Raw genomic sequence first — 20,670 nt, 5'->3', positions numbered from 1 at the left:
ATCCAGTTTTTTTAAATCTTTGGAAATGACCTGCTAAAAGAGAGTGGTAACCTGAAGAATATGGAATTCACACTCCTGATTCACTCTAATCTGTTACACATCTAAATTTTTCCCACAACACTCATGTCCAACTTTATTTTATAACATTATCAGTTATTACTTGCTGATTGCCAAATTTAGCAGATATATTATCATCATTATCTTAACAGACATTTTGTAGAATGTGACACTGTAAATTACCTTTCCTTCTGGAAACTTTCTTCTCCCAATTGATTTACATGATACCTCTTGCTTTATTTAAGATAGAGGCTAAGTTTCTGTAATATAGAAATCAAAAAAGAAAAAAAGAAAAAAGAAAAGAAAGAGTGGCTTTTTATTTCTCTCCCTCATGTAAGTCCAGAGGCAGTCAAGAAAGTTCTATGATGAACAGATTGCTTTGCTCCATTAGGTGGTCCATAGACCTACATTTCGTCTTCTTTATTGTCCCACCATTTCCTAAATGTTGCCTTTATCCAGATTGCCAAAACCGTATCACCATCCGTATGTTCATGCTCCAGCCTATGGGAAGATGAAGAGAGTGGAGGGCAAAAACCACCTTTCAGTAAAGTTCTATTTCTCCACCATTGAACAAAATGTAGTCCTATAGCCACATTTTCCTTAAAGGGAGGCTGGAAAATGTAGTGTCTACCAAGGTGGCCAAGGAGCCATCTAAAATTCACAGTTTAATAATAAAGTAATAAGATGAAGAAGGGTCAATGGATACTGGGAAAAAGTTAACAGTCTCTGGTGCATTACATTTTCCATCTTTTTACTTAGAATTCCATCATTTGAATTCCTTGGGCATCTTGTTTTTCTCTGTTCACTCACAAAATAAGACTGTCCCTTCTCTTGACCCTCATGATTTACTCACCTTGATGCCAAACATCTGTAGTGTATCTACTCCATGCTTAGTGGATGAAAAGCTAAAGATTACATTTCCAGTCTCCTTTACTACTCGGTGTCTTTAAAATTATATCAAGTAAGCACCCATGTGTGGCATTTGTAAAGCAGAATTAAACTAGCTTAGGTGGAGTCTATGATTTGGTTTCTGCTGCTTCTTTCTGAGGGTTGGTTTACCTGTGACACTGTGGCAGGGATCCAATATCAGTTCCTAGCTTCATGGGTAGTGAGAATTTTGACACCAAGCATGGTTTATTGCTCAGCTGTTATGATTGTGCCTATAGTCAATAGTTTTGGAAAACACGTAGCAATCCCTGGGTCATGGCAAAGGAAATTTACTGATGGAGACATGTTTGTAGGACCCTTTGATTGTCAGTGGAATATAGGATTGATATCATACAATCTTGGCATGGAAACATATATCTGAAACCCAAGAAATTTTCTGAAGAGTTTCATAATACCAGCACAATCAGGGAAAAATGTAATAGAATATTGCATGAACCTCACGCAAGCAGGATCTGAAAAATGTTCTAATCTTTCAAATATATTTTGGGTTTTACTATCAGTAAAATGATACTGAGAAGCTAAGAGGTTGGCAGAGGGCAGGGAAGAAACATGAAATGAACGATAAAAATTTACAAACAGCAAATATATTTGGTTTCATGACAAGCTGAATAAATGAGAGCTATCAAATTGCTATAGATAGAATTTACCCACACTCTTTTCATTACATCTAGTGTTATCTAGCTAGCTAGCTAGCCATAAAATATATATAATAATAATTTTCCTCTGAAATTTTATATGAAGCATTTTGGTAGTATAACATATGACTTAATATTCCATTCTTTAGTTTCAGGATATTTGTTTAGACTAAGAGAGAGGGGAAACAAACATCATTCAAAATGGTTTCAATGGCTAATCATTCTTCTATTTAAGGAAGGCGATAAGTACTCCTTTATTAAAGGAAGTATAGTTACATTTATTGTAGGAAGTATGGTTACATTATCTTAGAAGGGAGACTACAGCTAGTATTTTATTACAAGTTGGAAGTTTAACTAGAAAGGGATCGTATGTTGGGGGCTCTGAGTTGCCAGTCGTTGTGAGGACTACAGCAATGAAGAAGATTTTGTTACCCAAGTCTCTCCAAAACTCCTGTAAGTATGTTTTAATGTAAATTTATTTAGAAGGTTAAATATAATATTTTCCAGAGTCTCTCAAAACTTTGCTGCCTGTAACATAACTTCTGCCAAGCTCGTATATATGCCTGAGATTTGAAAGGTGAAACTGAACATCAGATGATAAAAGCTGTGTTTCATTTGCTCTTCTGCTGGAATTAATGGTGCTGGTGACATTTGTGTCTGTAGGTGTGGAGATTTAATGGAGGTCACATTGACCAGATCTTATCTTCAAAGATGTTGAGTGCTACGGGGCAGTCATCTATTTTGCTGATGTGGATCCTAACAAGGACGTGGGAACCCACCATTGTGGCTGCAGCTTTCTGGGTGCTCAGCTTCCTGGTCCTGGCAGGTGCAGGAGATCACATGGTAGACTGGATAAATTTTTTTGTTTCTTTGTTTGGGGAATTTGGAAAGCTTAATTTGGAAACTGCTTCTTTTGGCATTATAACAACTGTGTGTATCACAACATCTAATTGACTTACATCAGTTTCTGTTTTTAGCTAGTTTTAGGATGAAATAAACAGGCTTTCAAATGACCCCCAGCGATCTCTACCTTCAGGTAGTCACACTCTTGTGTAACCCTCTTCCCTTGAATATTCATGGGGCTTGAGACTTAAGTCAGCAAAAGTTATGGAGCATCACTTCCATGATTGGATTACACAGGATTTTGACTTCTGTCTTATCCGCAGACTCACTGTGGTCTCTCTCCCTCGTTGTCTTTGATGAAACACACTGCTTCATTGTGAGTTGCCATATAAATAAGCCCATGTGTCAAGGAACTGAGGGCAGCCTCCAGCCAACAACCAACAAAAGCAGAGGTCCTCAGTCCAACAACGAACAAAGAACCACGTTATTCCAACAACCAGATCAGCTTGGAAGTGGATCCTTCCCCATTAGAGATCTGAGGTAAGACAAAAGGCTCAACTGGCACCTTGATTGCAGCCTTTTGGAGATCCTAAAGGAGAATACTCAGATAAACCATGCTGGACTCCTTTCACACAGAAACTGTGAGATAATAAATATATATCCTTATAAACTGCTAGTGTGTGGCAATTTCTTACACAGCAATAGATAACCAATGCACATAGATATTTTTGTCTATTAAAATGCATCATCAATAAAATAAATAATGCCATGACATCTCTTTGAATTGACTATTTTGAAATTTATTTATTCACCTCAATTTTTTCCATAGTGCCTGTCATAGAGTCGCTGCCTCTGAACAACTCCCCATAATCTGCCCTACCCCCTTTTATAATAGTCTAAGGAACATTTATTTTGTACATCAAACTAAGCATCAGGTAAACACCATGTAGATGTCTTTAAACTTTGAAATATGTTTCCTGATATTAATTAGAATACTGTCAACAAAGGTGTACATGAAGGTCAAATGTTTCAAAATGCCTTGTTGCACAAATTAAATTATTTCGCCTGAGCAGTGGTAGTAAAAGAGGATAAATGTCAGAAAAAATTGAGTTAAAAATTTGCCAGATTTTATGCACAATTTTTTTAAAATAGATATTTCTAAAATATAAACAATGCATCCAGCAAAACTTACTGTTTCCTAAAAAAAATTAACATTGAAAAATAAGGGATTGTGGAATGACAAAGTGTTTGAGTTACAGTTATTTAATAAGGGACTCAGATCTGAATTACGAGTTACTGCATCTTGCTACTTAAAGGAACAAATGCTTGAAGATCCAATCCTTATGTGAAACTTCCTATTTGATAGACATGTTTTGGATTCATTCTCATTAACAACTGATATTTTTAGCCTGAGCTGGTAAGTAACACATTGAATATGTGCTGGGATATGTTGTCAGAAAAACTGATTTTATCTCATCTACAAGGTCGTTTTTGTGTTAATTTCCATTCTGAAACTAAGGAATTAATTTATTTGAATATGTTTTGATTACTTTTTGACAACTGAAAATGCTTATTTTGAGTTCTTTCGGGATATTCATCTGGATGTTTGGTTGTATAGCAAAATAATTAAAACTTTTTTTTCTATATAACTGTCAATCAGCATTAGCTTTTATATAGTGATTTAATGTCAACAGTTTCAGTATAATGCAGTGGAATCCATGCTTATATTACCTTATTCATAAATGATATTCCTTCAATTTCCCCTATCAAACTTACAAAATTATTACAATTGAATCCATTTTTATTACAAATCCAGGTCTCTTCATAAATTCACAGATATCTGTTTAACAACCAATATGTTTCTGGGTAGGTGTTAGTTGCTAAATATAAATATACATACTGCTACATAAAAAATTTGTGAGGTGTTTTTCACAAATATTTAAGTTTAAATGAAGTAAAGTCTAATATTAGTCTAATATTAATAAACTAAACCTATAACTTAATATTAGAACACCAAAATATGCAGAAGGAAAATAGAAGGAATCAACAAATATAGCTAAGAGCAGAAATAATTGAAATGCAAAATGGACATTTAAAACAGGAAACCAATCAAATATGGGTTTTCTACCACCCTCTCTCCACAAAACAAAACAAAACAAAAACACAGAGACCTGTAAAAAGAAAAGAGTCAGCAATAATACTAGGAACAAAAATAGAAACATGATTACAAGAAAGCAGAGTTTATAAAGTAAATAAGAAAGTATTATGCTCAAGTATATGACAGTAAAAAGTTAGGTGACATTGATTAATTCTTACAAAAATGTAACCTAAACTGATTCAAGATAGTAAAGGAAATTACAGGATACTTTAGAAAACTACAGGCAAATCTCACTCATGGACAGAGATGTAAAAATTCAAAGAAAATAGCACAGTATTTGCTTTTTCAAGTAAGATTAAAGTCAACCTTATTCATTTCTATTTGTTCAGTTATTGTTTCTATCAATAAGATCGTATGATTCTGTTCATAAAAATATGTGATTTTAAAAATTAAATTTATTTGTACAGATTGCAGATTTGTCCTTTCTATTGTCAAGGATTTATTTTTTTTTAACCACTTTTTAATGTTCTGTTGTTAAATTAGAACACAGCTATAGAACTTTGCTCTTTACAATAGTTATAAATCAGCCACTTTATACTGGTTTTTATTATTTTATCTTATCTCTGTAATTTTATATCTTCTTAGATTTTTCTAAATATACAATTGTACCTTTACAAATAAAACGTGGTCTATGCTAATTATGTCCATTTTTTTTGTTGTTCTACTTATTAGAAACTCATGTGAATATTGTATAATAATCTTAACACTGGCCATTCAGTTCTTGCTCCTTAAACATATTTGCAATTTAAGATAATATTAATTGCAGATTGTAGAAAATTGTTTATTATATTTAAGTAGATTAAATTTATTTCTATTTTATTTAGTGCATTTACAAGGTAGATTTAATTTATTTCTATTTTATTTAGTGTGTTTACTAGGAATGACTGCTGTATTGTGTAAAGTGACTTCACTCTCTTTTGTCAACATCATAAAATTTTCTTCCTATAATCTGATGATGTTATCAATTATACTAAAATATTTTATGTTTTTGGACTATACTTGAGCAATTGAGATAAATGTTACTGATATTTGTGTATTACTCATTTGAAAGACCATTGGGTTCTATTTTTTAGTAACTTATATTTTTTCCTCAAAGTTTATAAGTAAGATTATTTCAAAGTTTTCAAAACTGTGTTTAATGTGTTACGGTGTTAAATGTATAAAATAAATTGGGATTTGTGTATTCCTGAGCTGCTAACTAAAATTTATCCACTCTTTTTTCTTTCTTTGTGACTTTGAACTTAGATAAATTACTTAGTTTCTCTGAACTTCCAAAAGTGAGGGCGATATTGCCTCTCTTTCAGGTAGTGATACAATTTTTTTTATTGAAGTATAGTTGCTGTACAAAATACAATTTTTTTTATTGAAGTATAGTTGCTGTACAATATTATATAAGTTAAAGGTGTACAATAGTGATTCACAATTTTTAAAGTTCATACTCCATTTATAGTTATTATAAAATATTGGCTATATTCCCCATTTTGTACAATGTATCCTTGTACCTTATATTACACCTAATAGTTTGTACCTCTTACTCCCCTACCCCTACATTGAACTTCCCCTCTTCCCTCTCCCCACTGGTAACCACTAGTTTGTTCTCTATATTTGTGAGTCTGCTTCTTTTTTGTTATATTCATTAGTCTGTTGTATTTTTTAGATTCCACATCTAAGTGACATCATACAATATTCGACATTATATTTCTGACATATTTCACCTAGCATAATGCCCTCCAAACCCATCCATTTGGGTGAAAATGGCACAATTTCATTCTTTTCAACAGCTGAGTAGTATTCCATTGTGTATGTGTGTGTGTGTGTGTGTGTGTGTGTGTGTGTGTGTATATATATATATATATATATATATATATCATATATCACATCTTCTTTATCCATTCATCTGTTGATGGATATTTAGATTGCTTTCATTTCTTGGCAATTATAAATGATGCTGCTATGAACATTGAGGTGCATGTGTCTTTTCAAATTAGTGTTTTTGGGTTTTTTTTTCAGATATACACACAGGAGTGGAATTGCTGGTTCATATGGTAGTTCTATTTTTAGTTTTTGGAGAAACCTCCTTACTGTTTTCCACAGTGGCTGGACCAATTTACACTCCCACCAACAATGTACAAGGAGTTCTTTTTCTCCATATCTTCATCAACATTTGTTATTTGTGTTCTTTTTGATGACAGCAAGAGTGAGGTGGTACTTTATTGTGGTTTTGATTTGCATTTACCTGATTATTAGTGATGTTGAGCATCTTTTCATGTGCCTCTTGGCCATCTGCATTGGGAAAAATGTCTACTCAGTTCTTTGGCCCATTTAAAAATTACATTGTTTGTTTGTTTTGATGTTGAGTTTTATGTTGGATATTAATCTCTTATCAGTCATATCATTTGCAAACATTTTCTCCTATTCAATAGGTTGTCTTTTCATTTTGTCAATGGTTTACTTTGCTGTGCAAAAGCTTTTAAATTTAATTAGGTCCCATTTGTTTACTTTTGTTTTTATTTCCTTTACATTAGGAAATGGATCCAAAAAATATTGCTGTGACTTATGTCAATGAAGGTTCTGCCTTTTTTCCTCTAGGAATTCATCATATCCAGTCTTACATTTAGGTCATTTATACATTTAAAAATGCTTAAGATTCTCTATAATTTGTGGCACATAACAGGAACTCATTATAATTTCCTCTACCCCTGCCATTTCATATTTTCTTTAAATACTAAATAAATTATTTAATTTATGTATTAATGGTTGTATGTCTTTTTCTTTAATAAAAGAGTTTGACTCAAGATAGCCTCATCCACCAGAGGGCAGACCACAGAAGCAAGAAGAACTACAATCCAGCAGCCTGTGGAACAAAAACCATATTCACAGAAAGATAGAAGAGATGAAAAGGCAGAGGGTTATGTAACAGATGAAGGAACAAGATAAAACCCCAGAAAAACAATTAAATGAAGTGGAGCTAGGCAAACATCCAGAAAAATAATTCAGAATAATGATAGTGAAGATGATCCAGGACCATGGAAAGACAATGGATGCAAATATCGAGAAGGTGCAAGAAATGTTTAAAAAAGACCTAGAAGAATTAAAGAACAAACAGACAGAGATGAACAATACAATAACTGAGATGAAAACTACACAAAAAGGAATCAATAGCAGAATAACTGAGGCAGAAGAATGGATAAGTGACCTGGAAGACAGAATGGTGGAATTCACTGCTGCAGAACAGAATAAAGAAAAAGAATGAAAAGAAATGAAGACAGCCTAAGAGACCTCTGGGACAACATTAAGTGCAACAACATTTGCATTATAGGGGTCCCAGAAGGAGAAGAGAGAGAGAAAGAACCAGAGAAAATATTTGAAGAGATTATAGTCAAAAATTTCTCTGACATGGGAAAGGAAATAGCCACCCAAGTCCAGGAAGCACAGTAAGTCCCATACAGGATAAGCCCAAGGAGAAACACACCAAGACACATAGTAATCAAATTGGCAAAAATTAAAGACAAAGAAAAATTATTGAAAGCAACAAGGGAAAAATGACAAATAACATTCAACGGAATTCCCATAAGGTTAACAGCTGACTTCTCAGCAGAAACTCTACAAGCCAGAAGGGAGTGGCATGATATACTTAAAGTGGTGAAAGAGAAGAAGGCACAAGCAAGATTACTCTACCCGGCAAGGATCTCATTCAGATTCAATGGAGAAATCAAAAACTTTACAGACAAGCAAAAGCTAAGAGAATTCAGCACCACCAAACCAGCTCTACAACAAATGCTAAAGGAACTTCTCTAAGTGGGAAACACAAGAGAAGAAAAGGACCTACAAAAACAAACACAAAACAATTAAGAAAATGGTCATAGGAACATATATATCAACAATTACCTTAAACGTGAATGGATTAATTGCTCCAACCAAAAGACACAGGCTTGCTGAATGGATACAAAATCAAGACCCAAATATATGCTGTCTACAAGAGACCCACTTCAGACCTAGGGACACGTACAGACTGAAAGTGAGGGGATGGAAAAAGATATTCCATGCAAATGGAAATCAAAAGAAACTGGAGTAGCAATACTAATATAAGATAAAATAGACTTTAAAATAAAGAATTTTACAAGAGACAAGGAAGGACACTACATAATGATCAAGGGATCAATCCAAGAAGAAGATATAACAATTATAAATATATATGCACCCAACATAGGAGCACCTCAATACATAAGGCAACTGCTAACAGCTGTAAAAGAGGAAATCGACAGTAACACAGTAAGAGTGGGGGACTTTAACACCTCACTTACACCAATGGACAGATCATACAAAATGAACATAAATAAGGAAACAGAAGCTTTAAATGACACAACAGACCAGAGAGATTTAATTGATATTTATAGGACATTCCATCCAAAAGCAGCAGATTACACTTTCTTCTCAAGTGTGCACGGAACATTCTCCAGGATAGATCACATCTTGGGTCACAAATCAAGCCTCAGTAAATTTAAGAAAATTGAAATCATATCAAGCACCTTTTCTGACCGCAACGCTATGAGATTAGAAATGAATTACATAGGAAAAAACGTTAAAAACACAAACACATGGAGGCTAAACACTATGTTACTAAATAACCAAGAAATCACTTAAGAAGTCAAAGAGGACATCAAAAAATTCCTAGAGACAAATAACAATGAAAACACGACAATCCAAAACCTATCAGATGCAGCAAAAGCAGTTCTAAGAGGGAAGTTTATAGCTTTACAAGCCTACCTCAAGAAACACGAAAAATCTCAAATTAATAATCTAACCTTACACTTAAAGGAACTAGAGAAGGAAGAACAAACAAAACTCAAAGTTAGCAGAAGGAAAGAAATCATAAAGATCAGAGGAGAAATAAATGAAATAGAAACAAAGAAAACAATAGCAAAGTTCAATAAAACTAAAAGCTGGTTCTTTGACAAGATAAACAATATTGATAAACCATTAGCCAGACTCATCAAAAAAAAGAGGGAGAAGACTCAAATCAGTAAAATTAGAAATGAAAAAGGAGAGGTTACAACAGACACCACAGAAATACAAAGCATCCTAAGAGACTACTATAAGCAACTCTATGCCAATAAAATGAACAACTTGGAAGAAATGGACAAATTCTTAGAATGCTATAACCTTCCAAGACTGAACCAGGAAGAAATAGAAAATATGAACAGACCAGTCACAAGTAATGAAATTGAAACTGTGATTAAAAATCTTCCGACAAACAAAAGTCCAGGACTAGATGGCTTCACAGGTGAATTCTATCAAACATTTAGAAAAAAGCTAACACCCATCCTTCTCAACCTCTTCCAAAAAATTGCAGAGGAAGGAACACTCCCAAACTCCTTCTATGAGGCCACCATCACCCTGATTTCAAAACCAGACAAAGATACTACAAAAAAAGAAAATTACAGACCAATATCACTGATGAATATAGATGGAAAAATCCTCAACAAAATACTAACCAACAGAATCCAGCAACACATTAAAAGGATCATACACCGTGATCAAGTGGGATTTACCCCAGTGATTCAAGGATTCTTCAATATACGCAAATCAATCAATGTGATACACCATATTAACAAATTGAAAAATAAAAACCATACGATCATCTCAATAGATGAAGAAAAAGCTTTTGACAAAATTCATCACCCATTTATGATAAAAACCCTCCAGAAAGTGGGCAGAGAGGAAACCTACCTCAATATAATAAAGACCATATACGACAAACCCACAGCAAATGTCATTCTCAATGGTGAAAAACTGAAAGCATTTCCTCTAAGATCAGGAACAAGACAAGGATGTCCACTCTCACTGCTATTATTCAACATAGTTTTGCAAGTCCTAACCTCGGCAATCAGAGAAGTAAAAGAAATAAAAGGAATACAAATTGGAAAAGAAAAAGTAAAACTGTCAGTGTTTGCAGATGACATGATATTATACATAGAGAATCCTAACGATGCCACCAGAAAACTACTAGAGCTAATCAGTGAATTTGGTAGAGTTGCAGGATACAAAATTAATGCACAGAAACCTCTTGCATTCCTATACACTAATGATGAAAAATCTGGAAGAGAAATTAAGGAAACACTCCCATTTACCACTGCAACAAAAAGAATAAAATACCTAGGAACAAACCTACCTAAGGAGACAAAAGACCTGTATGCAGAAAACTGTAAAACACTGATGAAAGAAATTAAAGATGATACCAACAGTTGGAGAGATATACCATGTTCTTGGATTGGAAGAATCAATATTGTGAAAATGACTCTACTACCCAAAGCAATCTACAGATTCAATGCAATCCCTATCAAATTGCCAATGGCATTTTTTACAGAACTAGAACAAAAAAATCTTAAAATTTGTATGGAGACACAAAAGACCCCGAATAGCCAAAGCAATTTTGAGGGAAAAAAACGGAGCTAGAGGAATCAGACTCCCTGACTTCAGACTATACTACAAAGCTACAGTAATGAAGACAAGATGGTACTGGCATAAAAACAGAAACATAGATCAATGGAACAAGATAGAAAGCTCAGAGTTAAACCCATGAACCTATGGTCAACTAATCTATGACAAAGGAGGCAAGGATATACAATGGAGAAAAGACAGTCTCTTCAATAAATGGTGCTGGGAAAACTGGACAACTACATGTAAAAGCATGAAATTAGAACACTCCCTAACACCATATACAAAAATAAACTCAAAATGGATTAGAGACCAGAATTTAAGGCCGGACACTATAAAACTCTTAGAGGAAAACATAAGAAGAACACTCTTTGACATAAATCACAGCAAGATCTTTTTTGATCCACCTCCTAGAGTAATGGAAATAAAAACAAAAATAAACAAATGGGACCTAATGAAACTTCAAAGCTTTTGCACAACAAATGAAACCATAAACAAGATGAAAAGACAACCCTCAGAATGGGAGAAAATATTTGCAAATGAATCAATGGACAAAGGATTAGTCTCCAAAATATATAAACAGCTCATGCAGCTCAATATTAAAAAAACAAACAACCCAATCCAAAAATAGGCAGAAGACCTAAATAGACATTTCTCCAAAGAAGACATACAGATGGCCAAGAAGCACATGAAAAGTTGCTCAACATCACTAATTATTAGAGAAATGTAAGTCAAAACTACAATGAGGTATCACCTCACACCAGTTAGAATGGGCATCATCAGAAAATCTACAAACAAAAAATGCTGGAGAGGGTGTGGAGAAAATGGAATCCTCTTGCCAGGTTGATGGGAATGTAAATTGATACAGCCACTATGGAGAACAGTATGGAGGCTCCTTAAAAAACTAAAAATAGAATTACCATATGACCCAGCAATCCCACTACTGGGCATATACCCAGAGAAAACCAAAATTCAAGAAGACACATGCACCCCAATGTTCATTGCAGCAGTATTTACAATAGCCAGGTCGTGGAAACAACCTAAATACCCATCAACAGATGAATGGACAAAGAAGATGTGGTACATATATACAATGGAATATTACTCAGCCATAAAAAAGAATGAAATTGGGTCATTTGTTGAGATGTGGATGGATTTAGACACTGTCATACAGAGTGAAGTAAGTCAGAAAGAGAAAAACAAATATCATATATTAACACATATATGTGGAACCTAGAAAAATGGTACCAATGAACTGGTTTGCAGGGCAGAAGTTGAGACACAGGTGTAGAGAACAAACATATGGACACCAAAGGGGGAAAGACGCAGGGGGGTGGGGGTGGTGGTGTGATGAATTGGGCGTTTGGGATTGACATGTATGCACTGATGTGTATAAAATTGATGACTAATAAGAACCTGCTCTATAAAAATAAAAAAAAAAAAATTAGAAAACACCTAAAAAAAAAAAAAAGTTTGACTCTTGGAAATAGTTTAAATTGATTAGTGATCAGCTGTGGAATTAATGTTGAGAATCATGGTATAGAATCTCATTTCTTGTTGAAAAATGCTGAAAATCAGGGTGAAAAGCATAATGATTAATAAGGCATTTTTTGTAAAACTTATGAACATATTCTGAAGGCAAGATCCATAAAGAGTGCAATAAAAGTTTGGACCCTTAGTAACATCTTCGAATTAGCTATAGCACCTTTGATTTATTACCTTGAAAACATAAGGCAAGGTCTGACCATCTTTTTCAGGGTATTCAAGTGTTCATTTGTATTGAAATTATTGTTAGTTTGTTTAACACAAACATGGCATAGGGAGCTCAGCTTGGTGTTTTGTGACCACCTAGGGGGTGGGATAGGTAGGGTGGAAGGGAGACTCAAGAGGGAGGGGATATGGGGATATATGTATACGTAAAGTTGATTCACCTTTTTATACATCAGCAACTAACACAGCAGTGTAAAGCAATTATACTCCAATAAAGATGTTAAAAAAAAAAAAAGCTGCCTATAGGATAATCAATTTCTTATGTGACTCTTAAGGAAAATTAATAGATCTATTTTGGTATAACTGATCTTCAGCATTCTCTCCTTAATCTGGCCATATTTTCACCTAATTAAAACCATAGGTAACATAAGCCTTTCACACCACAAAGGGAACTCTTATGGGTAACTTTCTTATAACTAGGATTGATTTCACTCATACTTCTGAAGCTTCATCTCAACTTTCCTAATGGTGCAGAAGGAACCCAGGAGACTGCTGTGAATCTTGTATGGTGTTCCAAGGGTTTGGAAAGGATAATTAAAATACATTCCTACTCACCTAAGTGAGGGAGAAAAATGAGAAAAGATATGATAAGACTATATTCCTTGAAGCTCTACAGTACATTTTTAGTTGCCTGTTAATGTAATGGCACAATCTCAGAATCTCTGGCCCTAGCAGAATTGACTCATTTCACCACCAAATCAAGTTCAATGCATAATTGTTTAAAAAATCTTTTGGGGGGCTTCCCTGGTGGCACAGTGGTTGAGAATCTGCCTGCTAGTGCAGGAGACACGGGTCCGAGCCCTGGTCTGGGAAGATCCCACATGCCACGGAGCAATGAGGCCTGTGAGCCACAACTACTGAGCCTGCGCGTCTGGAGCCTGTGCTCCGCAACAAGAGAGGCCGCGATAGTGACAGGCCCACACACAGCGATGAAGAGCGGCCCCAGCTTGCCACAACTAGCAAAAGTCCTCGCACAGAAACGAATACCCAACACAGCCAAAAAAAAATAAATAAGTAAACTTAAAAAAAAAAAATCTTTTTGTATGATAAAATTTTTAGCTCTATTTTAGAAGGTGCCAAATGGCTTTTACTCTTTTTTTTTTATAATTCTTTTTTTTTTATTTATTTATTTTTGGCTGTGTTGGGTCTTCGTTTCTGTGCGAGGACTTTCTCCAGTTGCAGCGAGCGGGGGCCACTCTTCATCGCGGTGCACGGGCCTCTCACTATCGTGGCCTCTCTTGTTGCAGAGCACAGGCTCCAGACGCGCAGGCTCAGCAGTTGTGGCTCACGGGCCTCGTTGCTCCATGGCATGTGGGATCTTCCCAGACCAGGGCTCGAACCCGTGTCCCCTGCATTAGCAGGCAGATTCTCAACCACTGCGCCACCAGGGAAGCCCCCCAAATGGATTTTAGATTCCTTTGGGGGACTGATGTCTGCTGATTATGATGGCCTAACAGAAAATCACACGATGGTACTCTTTACTCTATACAGCAGTAGTGGTAAAATTACTAAATAAGAATTTTAAATTGAGAATTTTAGGTGGGAGTTTGCTTATTTATACTGTGAATAAAGATTCTGAACAAGAGATTGTATGTTTTTGAGTTAAGTGATTTAGTGCCCAAAGTAGCTGAACATTAGTTATGGCATTTTCCTCAACTCCATTGCCATAATAAGAAAAGGACCAGCCATAACACTGATCCTTAAGTGTATAACAAAGGAAATTCAGGTTAAAGAAAAAAACGAAGCATACCAAAGTTAACCAAAGCAAACAAACATTTTCTAAGCAATTAGAAGGAAGAAGCTTCTGTAGAAACCTAGAGATTATAATTCACTATGAAAAATTAATTTGAGAAAGATCAGAGGAGGCAAATAGAAGATATAAAAAAGCTGACTTCTCCATGAGCCAATATAGCACTCCTACCTCCACTCTCCCACAAACACCCCTAAGTAGAGACACTCAGAAGAGCAGTGAGAGAAAAATGACAATGAGAAAACTAAATTGTACTCAATGTTGACAAGTCACCTGGCAAAAGTTTGGAAAATTATCATTAGATAAATATCGTAAGATAATTTTGAAAATTATCATTAGATGTTAGATAATAATAGAGGATAGATAGATAAACGACAGATGATAGATCATGGATAGATAGATGTTTGGATGGGGTAAACGTCATCTAATTCTGATAATTAAGATTAAATTTCTAGAGGGGACAAAACCATGTAAGCTATCAATGCATTCCCTAAAATGTTTGTCTTATGCAATTTTGCTTTGCTTTATTTTTGCTGACTGTTCTGTATATTAAACCTCAATCCATTACTACCCTTTAACTCCTGGAACCACTGACATACATAAATAAATGTCAGACGGCCCCCAGGAGCGTGTTTGCCTTAATAAAAATCACCATGTTCCAGAGGGACTGGGCCTCTATAGACAAGAAGCAGGAGTCATTGTAAACTAGAGAATGAAGAATATGGCTGCGAAAGTTATGATTTGGGCTCCTTATGTCACTTAAAAACTGATTTAAACATATAATGTTTGCCTCATGACATTAAAATGGTTTCCATTAGGGAAACTGTCTTTTTGTTGGAAAAATTAAAGTTTTTCTTTTTTCTTTTTGCCTGATTGCTCATCATTTTAGAGGCAATTAAAAGATTTCACTACAACTATAGGTTGTTTAAGATTAATAGCATATAGTTTATCATGTTATATGATATCCATATGAAAGCTGAATTTGAGAAAGAAATATAATTATGCATTTACCTTTCCTAAAAATGTGTCAAACTTGGAATAAATCATTATAAAGGTTTTTAGAGAAGGATATTAACATGAATACTGACTCAGAAATAGTGTTTAGTTGAGTTTTTGATAGTTTTCTACAACATGGCCTATGGTAGAACTGATTGGTGATTTCTAGGTACTAATCTGTGCACTACTACTGAGCCTAATACAGGCATACCTTGCAGATATTGTGCGTTCGGTTCCAGACCACCACAATAAAGAGAAAATCACGATAAGGTGTGTTGCACTGATATTTTGGTTTCCCAGTGCATATAAAAGTTATGTTTACACTAACTCCAGTCTAGGGCTTCCCTGGTGGCGCAGTGGTTGAGAGTCCGCCTGCCAATGCAGGGGACACTGGTTTGAGCCCTGGCCTGGGAAGATCCCACATGCCGCGGAGCAACTGGGCCCGTGAGCCACAATTGCTGAGCCTGCGCGTCTGGAGCCTGGGCTCCGCAACAAGACAGGCCGCGTTAGTGAGAGGCCCGCGCACCGCAATGAAGAGTGGCCCCCGCTTGCCGCAACTGGAGAAAGCCCTCGCACAGAAACGAAGACCCAACACACCCAAAAATAAATAAAGAAATAAATTTTAAAAAAAAAAGAATCTTAAAAAAAAAAACACTCCAGTCTATTAAGTGTATAATACAATTAAGTCTAATAAAATAATGTACATACCTTAATTAAAAAATACTTTATTGCTAAAAAATGCTAACCATCATCTGAGCCTTCAGTGAGTCATAATCTTTTTGCTGGTGGAGGATCTTGCCTCTGTGTTGAGGGCTGCTGACTGATCAGGGTGGTAGTTGCTGAAGATTGGGGTGGCTGTGGCGATTTCTTTTTTTTGTTTGTTTGTTTTTTTTTGTTTTGTTTTTTTTTTTTGGCTTAAACAACAGATGCGATTTCTTAAAACAAGACAATAATGAAGTTTGCCGCATCAATTGACTCTTCCTTTCATGAACAATTTCTCCATAGCATGCAATGCTGTTTGATAGTCTTGTGCCTACTGTAGAACTTCTTTCAAAATTGGAGTCAATCCTCTCAAATCCTGCTGTTACTTTATCAACTAAGTTTATGTAATATTCTAAATTCATCGCTCTCATTTCAACAATCTTCATAGAATCATCACCGGAAGTAGCTTCCATCTTACGAAACCAATTTCTTTGCCCATCCATAAGATGCAACTCCATATCTGTTAAAGTTTTATCATGAGGTTGCAGCAATTCAGTCACATCTTCAGACTCCATTTCTAATTCTACTTCTCTTGCTATTTCTACCACATCTGCAGTTACTTCCTCACAGAGGTCTTGAATCCTTCAAAGTCATCCATAAGGGTTGGACCAAATTCTTCCAAACTCTTATTAATGTTGATACTTTGACCTCTTCCCATGAATCAGAAATGTTTTTAATGGCATCTAGAATAATGACTCCTTACCAGAAGGTTTTCCATTGATTTTGCCCAGATCCATCAGAGGGATCACTATCTACAGCAATTACAGTTTTACAGAGTGTATGTTTTGAATAATAAGATTTGAAAGTTGAAATTACTCATTGATCCATGGGCTGCAGAATGGATGTTGTGTTAGCAGGCTTGAAAACAACATTAATCTTGGTGTACATCTCCATCAGAGCTCTTGAGGGACCAGGTGCATTGTCAATGAGCAGTAATATTTTGAAAGGACTCTTTATCTGAGCAGTGGGTCTCAACAGTGGGCTTAAAATATTCAGTAAACCACAACGTAAACAGATGTGCTGTCATCCAGGCCTGGTTGTTCCATTTATGGAGCACAGGCAGAGTAGATTTAGCACAATTCTTAAGGGCCCTAGGATTTCCAGAGTGGTAAATGAGCATTGGCTTCAACTTAAAGTCACCAGCTGTATTAGCCCCTAGCGAGAGAGGCAAACTATACTTTGAAGCTATGAAGCCAGACATTGACTTTTCCTCTTTAGCTCTGAAAGTTCAAGATAACATCTTCTTTCAATATAAGGCTGTTTGTCTTCATTGAAAATCTATTGTTCAGTGTAGCCACCTTCACTAATTATCTGAGCTAGACCTTCTGGATAACTTGCTGCAACTTCCACATCAGCACTTGCTTCTTCACCTTGTACTTTCATGTTATAGAGACAATTCATTTCCTTAAATCTCACGAACAAACCTCAGCTAGCTTCAAATTTTCTTCTGCAGCTTCTTCACCTCTCTCAACCTTCATAGAATTAGAGACAGTTAGGACCTTGCTCTGGATAAGACTTTGGTTTAAGAGAATGTTTGTCTGATTTGATCTTCTATCCAGACCACTAAAACTTTCTCCATAAGGGCAATAAGGCTGTTTCTCTTTCTTACCATTAGAGTGTTGGCTGGAGTAGTACTTTCAATTTCCTTCAAGAACTTTTCCTTTGCATTCACAACTTGGTTAACTGTTTGACACATGGGGCCTAGCTTTTGACATATCTAGACTTTCAACATGCCTTCCTCACTAAGCTTAATCATTTCTATCTTTTGATTTAATGTGAGAAACGTGTGACTTTTCCTTTCACTTGAACAATTAGAGGCCATTGTAGGGTCATTAATTGGCCTAATTTCAATATTACTGTGTCTCAGGAAATAGGGAGACCCAAGGAGAGCGAAAGAGACAGAAGAAAGGCCAGTCTGTGGAGCAATCAGAACACATGCAACATTTATTAAGTTTGCCCTCTTATATGGGCATGGTTCATGGTGCCTCAAAACAATTACAATAGTAACATCAAAGATCACTTATCACAGATTACTGTAACAAATTTAACAGTAATGAAAAAGTTTGAAATATTGCCAGAATTAACAAAATGTGACACAGATGTGAACTGAGCAAATGCTGTTGGAAAAATGGCACAGTTAGACTTGGGTGAATAAAAACTGTACATTTAAATAATTCATGAATTATCATACATTTATTCCATAATATTTATTTTTATTGCTTTCATACCTACAGTGATGATTAATTACATTGTTTTAGTCAAGATTTTCACACAATCTTTGTGTTAAACACAGAAGTAGATAAACATATATTTTGTATGCTATTGTAATATTATTAATGGTAACCAATATACACTAAATAATTGTTGACATCTTAAATTCAAAAAACTGTTTTCTTTTTCCTCCAAAGAACATGATTTGCTCTGCACTTAAGGATTTTCCATTTCATCACTAAACTTTTTAATACATCTTATATGCTATATATAACAAATTTAATTGGCTTAACAAGATTAGTTATCAATCTTATAATCTTATGCTGTGTCTGACAACAATTTAAGGTCAAGTTTGATATATGTTTTATTAATTTGTACTATCTTTGGATATATGCAAAAATACTGTTATAATTTTCAAATTATTTAAAAGAATATTTCCGATCTTAATCACTATGCTGCTCAAAATCATTTCCAAAATTTTAAAAGTATATAAATATTAATAATGAGGAGAGTTTTAAATTATACAAGAGCTTTAACATGATATTAACCTGAAAGAAGTGTACAACCATATAAGCAAAGATTGTGCTGGACTTCTTAAAGCTATTTTTGGAAAGCTTGGTTGGGGATAGTGTTAATTATTTTCATGATTTTTTATAAACATCTGAGTATCTCTAGAATCCTCCTATTCCTGCTTCCTTTGTTTCCCATTTTCCTCTTCCTTGTTGCAGCCTTAGCCTCCATCCCCCACTACTGTTCGCCATATTCACATGGTAGCAATGGGGCAGCAATAAATGACTAAATGACCCCACTGTAATACATCTATAAGCTAGTGTCTAGTGCTTCTACTGACATAAAGGAAAATTTTCCGCTTTCCTCCACATTGTGTGACACAAAGCCCCCATCTATTCCCTATGGTACTGCCTAACCCTGGTAATGTCTTAAATCAGTTTTGCTCAAAGTATTCACTCCTTAGTAAAAGATTTATCAGGCAAAATCCACTGACACTTAGGTCCCATTTATTTAGTTTTGTTTTCATTTTCATTACTCTCAGAGGTGGATTGAAAAAGATCTGGCTGCAATTTATGTCAGTGAGTGTTCTGCTGATGCTTTCCTTTAAGAGTTTTATAGCATTTGGCCTTACATTTAGGTATTTAATCCATTTTGAGTTTATTTTTTGTGTATGCTGTTAGCGAGTGTTCTAATTTCATTCTTCTACATGTAGCTGCCCAGTTTTTCCAGTACCACTTATTGAAGAGGCTCTTTTCTCCATTGTACAATATATTCCTACCTCTTTTGTCATAGATTAGTTGACCATAGGTGCATGGATAAGGACCTACTGTATAGCACAGGGAACTCTACTCAATACTCTGTAATGACCTATATGGGAAAGGAATCTAAAAATAGAGTGGATATATGTATTTGTATGACTGATTCTCTTTTCTGTATTCCTGAAACTAACACAACATTATAAGTCAACTATACCCCAATAAAAAAACAAATTCACTGACACGACTTCTGAAAGTCAAGGATTTTATCCAATCAAGACAAACTTGACTAACTCTACATTTTTCCAAAAATTCCCTGAAGACTACTCTATTTATACAAAAGTCTCCACATCACTATTTTTCCACTAATGTCTAAATCTCAGGGTGACAACAATTTAGTTTCAAGGTAGTAGAATTCTTTCTACAGATGTATCTAGAAAGGCCTACATGTTGAAAGGAGAAAACAACAACAAAAACAAACAAAATAACCAAAACCTTAAGTCTGAAACATAAGTGATAATATAAGAGTGGTTTTAATAATAGTGGCAAAAAAAGCACACAGTTATCGAATCCCTAATTTCACATGGGGAAACTGGTCCATAATCAATTTCATTCTCTTACTGCCTATGCCTTGGTTACTCATGTCTTGTAATGAAGAAATGCAATAACTTCTCCATTCCTCCAAGGGGACATTTATTTCTTTACTGCATCTGGCTTATAACCCGGAGTGGTCCCTTCAATTAGAAGTGGCTCTGTAAACAGATAATTTCCTTCAAAGGAGAAACTTGAGTACTTGGTATAAATCACCAGTTAATTTTTTTATTTGAAAAATGTTAG

Source organism: Balaenoptera physalus (genome assembly GCF_965194825.1).
Source record: "Balaenoptera physalus genome assembly, chromosome: 4".
NCBI classification, from domain to species: Eukaryota; Metazoa; Chordata; class Mammalia; order Artiodactyla; family Balaenopteridae; genus Balaenoptera; species Balaenoptera physalus.
This window is presented reverse-complemented; position numbering follows the sequence as displayed.